Here is a 6,788-nt window from a genome sequence, read left to right on the forward strand (position 1 = left end):
CTGTGATATTTTGTAAGAATTTTAAGTCGCAATGGATAAGGGCATCTGCTAAAAAATAAATAATAGCAAATATATAATAATATATATAATCCCGGTCCTGGAGCACCGTGAGGCCAGTCCCCTGCATTGGGGTCTATACAATTTCCCTTTCAATGACGACACACAGAATGTAAAATTACTATGGGAGTTGCTGCACCTTTAATAAACTTGAACTTCAATGGGAATTGAATCCCAGGTAGCCCCACGTGTGCAATCACACTCATGTTAAGATTCTTAGTGTTCCTGTAATTGTATGAATGGGAGCGCTATCTTCAAACAACAACATCACCTTTTCAAATCATTTTTCACAAACACGTTTATTATTATTATTATTATTATTATTATTATTATTATTATTATTATTATTATTTAAATGTACAATTATTCAAATACAGTGACTATTATTAGTATTACAGCAAAATATATGTTTTATATGATATCATAATAATAGACAAGATGTTTACAAAGAAAGGGCGTGCAGCATGAGAGGCTTGCTTGAATTTGAGTCCAGCTGTTTAAAGTTCATTTCAATACAAATGGGTAATATTTGACATGAAGTGTCTCTCATTGCTGTGTATTTGGTAAATGCATGCGGACTGGCACATCATTACAGTGGTATTATGCATAGTTACAAAGTGCTTAGTGTGGATGTCTTTTTGAACGATATATGCAAGTGCACAGCTGCAATAGAAAAGGGTTAGGGTTAGTGTTAAGGATAGGGTTATATCGAGCACAGAGATTTCCACAGTAAGTACATTGTAACAATGCATAATAACATTGTAATTGTGTTACGCATGTATTTACTAACTACTATGTAAATAAATACACAGTGAATTGGACTTGGAATTGAAAGACTATACAGCTCTCTCTCTCTCTCTCTCTCTTTCTCTCTCTCTCTCGCGCGCTCTCTCCAGAATACAAACATCTCCACGGCTGCATTTATAGATCAGCATCACAGATTGAGCGATGCGTACTCCGTCTGAGAAGAAAGAGAAAGGGTTCAGGTGTTACAGGACAGCACAGGGTTACAATGTACATATTTAAATGCATTGTATTTTACATTAGGTACAGTAATACTACTAGGATGCAGCAAGTTAGGATCACAAGTTATATCTACAATGGCATATTAGTTGTGCAATAGTGCATTGGTTATATATTACTGCACACAAGCCACATCGTAATTAGACACACAAGTGTGTGCTGCATAGTGCATGTGTTTTGTTTTTATTTATTATCTTCTATAAATGTATTGGCTATGATTTGTGAACTGGTTGAGAATCCCTGAAGATGAGACCTTTGAGATCTTGAAAGCCTGAGATTAATTATTGTTTAGTTAGTCCAATGAAAGGGAGCGCCTCTCCTTCTCTTTGTCTATCAATAAATAAATAAAACCCTGAATCAGATTGATTACCGAGTAATCCTGGACTGTTCTGTGTCGTGCGGGGCGCTGGGGACGGCAGGGTGCGTCGCTGGACTTGTGATCTATAGATTGTAAAAAAAAAAATAAGCATGTTTAGTAAGACTTTATAGCTCAGTAAAAATGCAATCAAATAAATATAACTGACTTTTTATATATTATTATTATTTAGTCATTTAGCAGACACTTTTATCCAAAGCGACTTAAGTTTAGGGGGTGAACTATGCATCATCAACAACTGCTGCTGTTGCTGCTGCAGAGTCACTCCCAATAGGACCTCGTTTGTTTTACGTCTCATCCGAAGGACGGAGCACAAGGAGGTGAAGTGACTTACTCAGGGTCACACACACACACACACACACACACGCACGCACGCACGCACGCACGCACGCACGCACGCACGCACACACACACACAGTGAGTCAGCGGCTGAGCTGGGATTTGAATGGAACTTCAAATTATAGTAATACTTCATAGTTCAGTAAAATGCAATAAACAGGGTCTGGTGTATATGATATGAATGATATGCGGATATTTCAAATGCAGAAATACCAGCGATCACAAAGAGAATATCCAGCAGTTACCGGTTTTAGTTTTATGAAGTCTTCTGTAAACACACGCCACAGACACGACGACCAGAATTAGCAGGAGAACGACGGGCAGTCCGTAAAACAACACAGGAACGCAATCTGAAACAAAACATGCGCCACAGATATTAACAATACACATTATAATGTGTTATTATTATTATTATTATTATTATTATTATTATTATTATTATTATTATTATTATTATTATTATTATCATACTATGTTTTATACTTTTAAGTATGTGTTCTTTAACACAATATGCAAAAGCAGCTTTTTTACATTGTAACTTCTTATTGTTGGGATTTCAAATAATGACCCTTCGGCTACGTAATTCACCTTGCCTGCGGAGTGACGCGGAGACTTTTTCTGTGACGTTTTTGACGTTGTAAGCCTCGCACGTTATAGCGCCGCTGTTCCATTGATCCGCGCTGATTGTGACGTAGCTAAGCACGCTATAGGACCCGTCGGGTTCGATCTCTCCCTCCTCCGCGCTGCCCGGCGCGGCTGCCTCGGCGCGGATAATCCAGAGGACTCGGTGCCGCCCCGGAGACGTGTCTCTCACCAAACACAGCACCGGAACCGGCTCGGTCCAGTCCGTATCGCCTTCAAACATACCCGGAGAGTATAACTCCACACGCGGGACAGTCAGCGGGTCTTTGAGTAAACAAATACATTGTAAGTTTAGTAACCATGATAAACAAAGTGAAGTAGCTGACGTCAGGGATCAAATGTTATCGTTGCTCTTCACACCGCTCACTTTCTGCTGTTCAATCTCATTGTAAACCCAAAGCGTGTTCTTATTATCCTCCGAGTATAATTTAAAAAGATGCATCATCATCATCATCATCATCATCATCATCATCATCATCATCATCATCATCATCATCATCACATATTGCTTGATTTCATTTGTCAGCTTCTGTCACTGAATGTAAAACAGGGTAGTATAGGGTCCGAGTGAAAGACCGTCAAAGACAGTCACATCATTTTGGTGCTTTGTTTGTCAATTTTTAAACATGCGTTTTGGATTGAAACGGGTTAACCGTTTTATACCGAGGGATTCCAAATATGAAAATTCAAATTACGGAACTTCTGATGATTCTTTTTCCAACACTTTGAACGCATTCTATATAACCCTTCCCTTCCTTTGTCCAATATTTAAGAATGTTTCTTTATAGAATCTACAGAAACCAGGGTTCCAATTGCAAAAGCCATAAAGGATTACCGCTGGTGCCCTTATACAAATAGGTAACCAGGGTACATTTGCGCAGCAATTTTGCAGTTGTCCCCCTGTGGTATTCCCATGGTTATGCTCTGCATTTACCATAGTTTACCCTGCTTTGCCAGGTTTTTTTATTAATATGCTTTACCATACTTCACTGTGCTTCAGAATGCTTGCCTCAGCTTTGTCATGCTTTCTCTGTGCTTTATTACAATTTGCTGGGCTTTTACATGGGAATCTTTTAGTTTACCATGTTTTTAAACATGCCTTACCACACCTCTCTGTGCTTTACAATGCTTCCCTATGCTTTACCACACCTCTCTGTGCTTTACAATGCTTCCCTATGCTTTACCATACCTCTCTGTGCTTTACAATGCTTCCCTATGCTTTACTAGACCTCTCTGTGTTTTGCAATGCTTTCCTATGCTTTACCACACCTCTCTGTGCTTTACAATGCTTCCCTATGCTTTACCAGACCTCTCTGTGCTTTACAATGCTTCCCTATGCTTTACCATACCAGTCTGTGCTTCACAATGCTTCCCTATGCTTTACCATACCTCTCTGTGCTTTACAATGCTTCCCTATGCTTTACCATACCTCTCTGTGCTTTACAATGCTTCCCTGTGCTTTACCAGACCTCTCTGTGCTTTACAATGCTTCCCTATGCTTTACCAGACCTCTCTGTGCTTTACAATGCTTCCCTATGCTTTACCATACCAGTTTGTGCTTCACAATGCTTCCCTATGCTTTACCAGACCTCTCTGGGCTTTACAATGCTTCCCTATGCTTTACCATACTTCTCTGTGCTTTACAATGCTTCCCTATGCTTTACTAGACCTCTCTGTGTTTTGCAATGCTTCCCTATGCTTTACCACACCTCTCTGTGCTTTACAATGCTTCCCTATGCTTTACCAGACCTCTCTGTGCTTTACAATGCTTCCCTATGCTTTACCATACCAGTCTGTGCTTCACAATGCTTCCCTATGCTTTACCATACCTCTCTGTGCTTTACAATGCTTCCCTATGCTTTACCATACCTCTCTGTGCTTTACAATGCTTCCCTGTGCTTTACCAGACCTATCTGTGCTTTACAATGCTTCCCTATGCTTTACCAGACCTCTCTGTGCTTTACAATGCTTCCCTATGCTTTACCATACCAGTTTGTGCTTCACAATGCTTCCCTATGCTTTACCAGACCTCTCTGGGCTTTACAATGCTTCCCTATGCTTTACCATACCTCTCTGTGCTTTACAATGCTTCCCTGTGCTTTACCAGACCTCTCTGTGCTTTACAATGCTTCCCTATGCTTTACCATACCTCTCTGTGCTTTACAATGCTTCCCTATGCTTTACAATACCTCTCTGTGCTTTACAATGCTTCCCTATGCTTTACCACACCTCTCTGCGTTACAATCCTTCCCTATGCTTTACCATACCTCTCTGTGCTTTACAATGCTTCCCTATGCTTTACAACACCTCTCTGTGCTTTACAATCCTTCCAGACCTATCTGGTTTCACTGTGCTTTATCACACTGCTTTGCTTGTACTATGGCACTTTTATAAGGGAATAATGACATGCATTTTCAGACACGCTATTGCTTAATCAACATAGAGCCATCTATTCCAATGGTCTATATTTTCAGACACAATGCCTATTTAAAGCTGAGGGGACACAGAGCCGCTCTGGGGCTTGGAACTTGGTTTCAGGAGACTGTAGGTTTCAGGTCACTGCGCGGCACACCAGGCAGGGAGACTTGGGGTTTGATACAGCAAACCTCAAACCAGGTCTCCCGGTCTCCTGGAACCAGGTTTCAAGTCACATGGTCCTGAAAAAGTGGCTTCGTGTTCCCCACCGCTTCACATCAACAAGTTATGCCCTTGCCCAGCCAGCGAAACCCCACTCGCCTTACTTCAACAAACAGAACCAAAATACATTTTAAAACAGCTCAAAACGGATTCCTCCTTCCAGAACCGAGTTCCTGTAACGGTACTTACCTGATACAACGAGTTTTGTGCTGGACCCAGGTACGAATTGGAGAGCTGCTGCTCTCGCTATACAGAAATACACGGCCGAGTCGTTTCTGTGGAGGCCCGCAATGGTTAAATTATACTGTCCGTTCTTGTTGTCGATCCCTCCGGAATACCGGCCATCATTTAAGTAGCCCGTACTCAGGTATGTGACGATCTGGATTCGCCCGTCCGGCTCTTGCCGGTACCAGGTAACCCGTGCATGTGCATTTTGGTTTATTTTACTTGGATCAACTCCGCATTTCAGCGTGATATTCCCGCCCGGTTCCGCGTCGTCAACAACGGGTACCGCCAGCCCATCTGCAAAAGAATTTAAAAAAAACTTAAATAAAACCAAATCAGTGAATATGGAAGCATCGCAAAGGCGTGATTTAGAAGCGCAGAGACTATTTTTTTATCGGATCTGCTCGGAGCAGCAGCCTGGACTGTCGTGTCGAACCAGCCGAACCCGTTCCAGTAAAGGAGAAGGGGATGGGTTCGCCGAATCGGATTGTTTGGGACGGCTCTGAAGCAACGGGTCGCCCCTCGTAGGTTTTCTATCTCAAGTTTGTGTTGTTGTTGCTTATCTCCTTACTTTACGCACAAGCAAATAATGACAATATTGATTCGTAAACTCCAAGTGTATATATATATATATATATATATATATATATATATATATATATATATATATATATAGATAGATAGATAGATAGATAGATAGATAGATAGATAGATAGATAGATAGATAGATAGATAGATAAAATAAACACCTATGCTATTATAAAAAACAAACACTAACATAAAGATATATCTGTATATACATACAAAATAATATATTTTAGCTGAAATCTAATTTAAGTATGTCATTTTTTAAAAAAAATATTATTCAGTTTGCCATATAGGCACATCGTTTTTATTTGAAAAAAAAAATTAAATTAAAATAAATATATTTTAAAAATAATTGTAATTAATTAATAATGATAGGCTATTTAATTAAAACAGAGTTGGGGTAAAAATGGGAAAAATGTCGACCAAGTACTGCATCAGTCACCAGGCGTTAAATATTTATACACAATATCAAATTCTGTAAGAGAAAATCCATTTTCAACTTTCATTTCGTATTTACTTAAACGTATTCATTTGCTGCAAAAATAAATCCACTTTATAAAATACTAGAATGGGCCTACAGCACTCACCACGTTGAGCAATCAAACTCAAAAGCCAGCCGATAGAAAAGGATGCCCTTGCAGTTTTACATCAAATTCTCAGCTAAAATCAATCTCAACTTTAATTTCTTATTTACTTAAATGTAATGATAGTTTGTGCAAAATATGATCTGTTTGAAATCCCTATTATAAAATGAAATGATATCTGTACATATCTATCTAAATATATCAAATCAATTTTAGAATAATCGCATACTTACACTGAGCGACCAAAACCAAAAGGCAGCCGATAGAACAGAATGCCATCGCTCCTGGAGTCCGAAGCGCAGTGTGATTGAATACGC

At 39.6% G+C, this 6,788-nt stretch overlaps 1 long non-coding RNA gene across 1 annotated transcript; it reads right to left on the reverse strand.

Annotated features, from left to right (window-relative positions):
* Positions 1-516: 516 nt before the first annotated feature.
* On the reverse strand, positions 517-2,516 carry LOC131703280 (uncharacterized). The gene is made up of 4 exons (XR_009309756.1): positions 2,384-2,516; positions 2,041-2,145; positions 1,451-1,521; positions 517-1,018 (listed from the first exon to the last, which is right to left on the reverse strand). It is a non-coding gene; the product is annotated as an uncharacterized LOC131703280 (long non-coding RNA).
* Between the last annotated feature and the right edge of the window lie 4,272 nt (positions 2,517-6,788).

This window comes from Acipenser ruthenus, chromosome 32 (genome assembly GCF_902713425.1).
Source record: "Acipenser ruthenus chromosome 32, fAciRut3.2 maternal haplotype, whole genome shotgun sequence".
Taxonomy (NCBI): Eukaryota; Metazoa; Chordata; class Actinopteri; order Acipenseriformes; family Acipenseridae; genus Acipenser; species Acipenser ruthenus.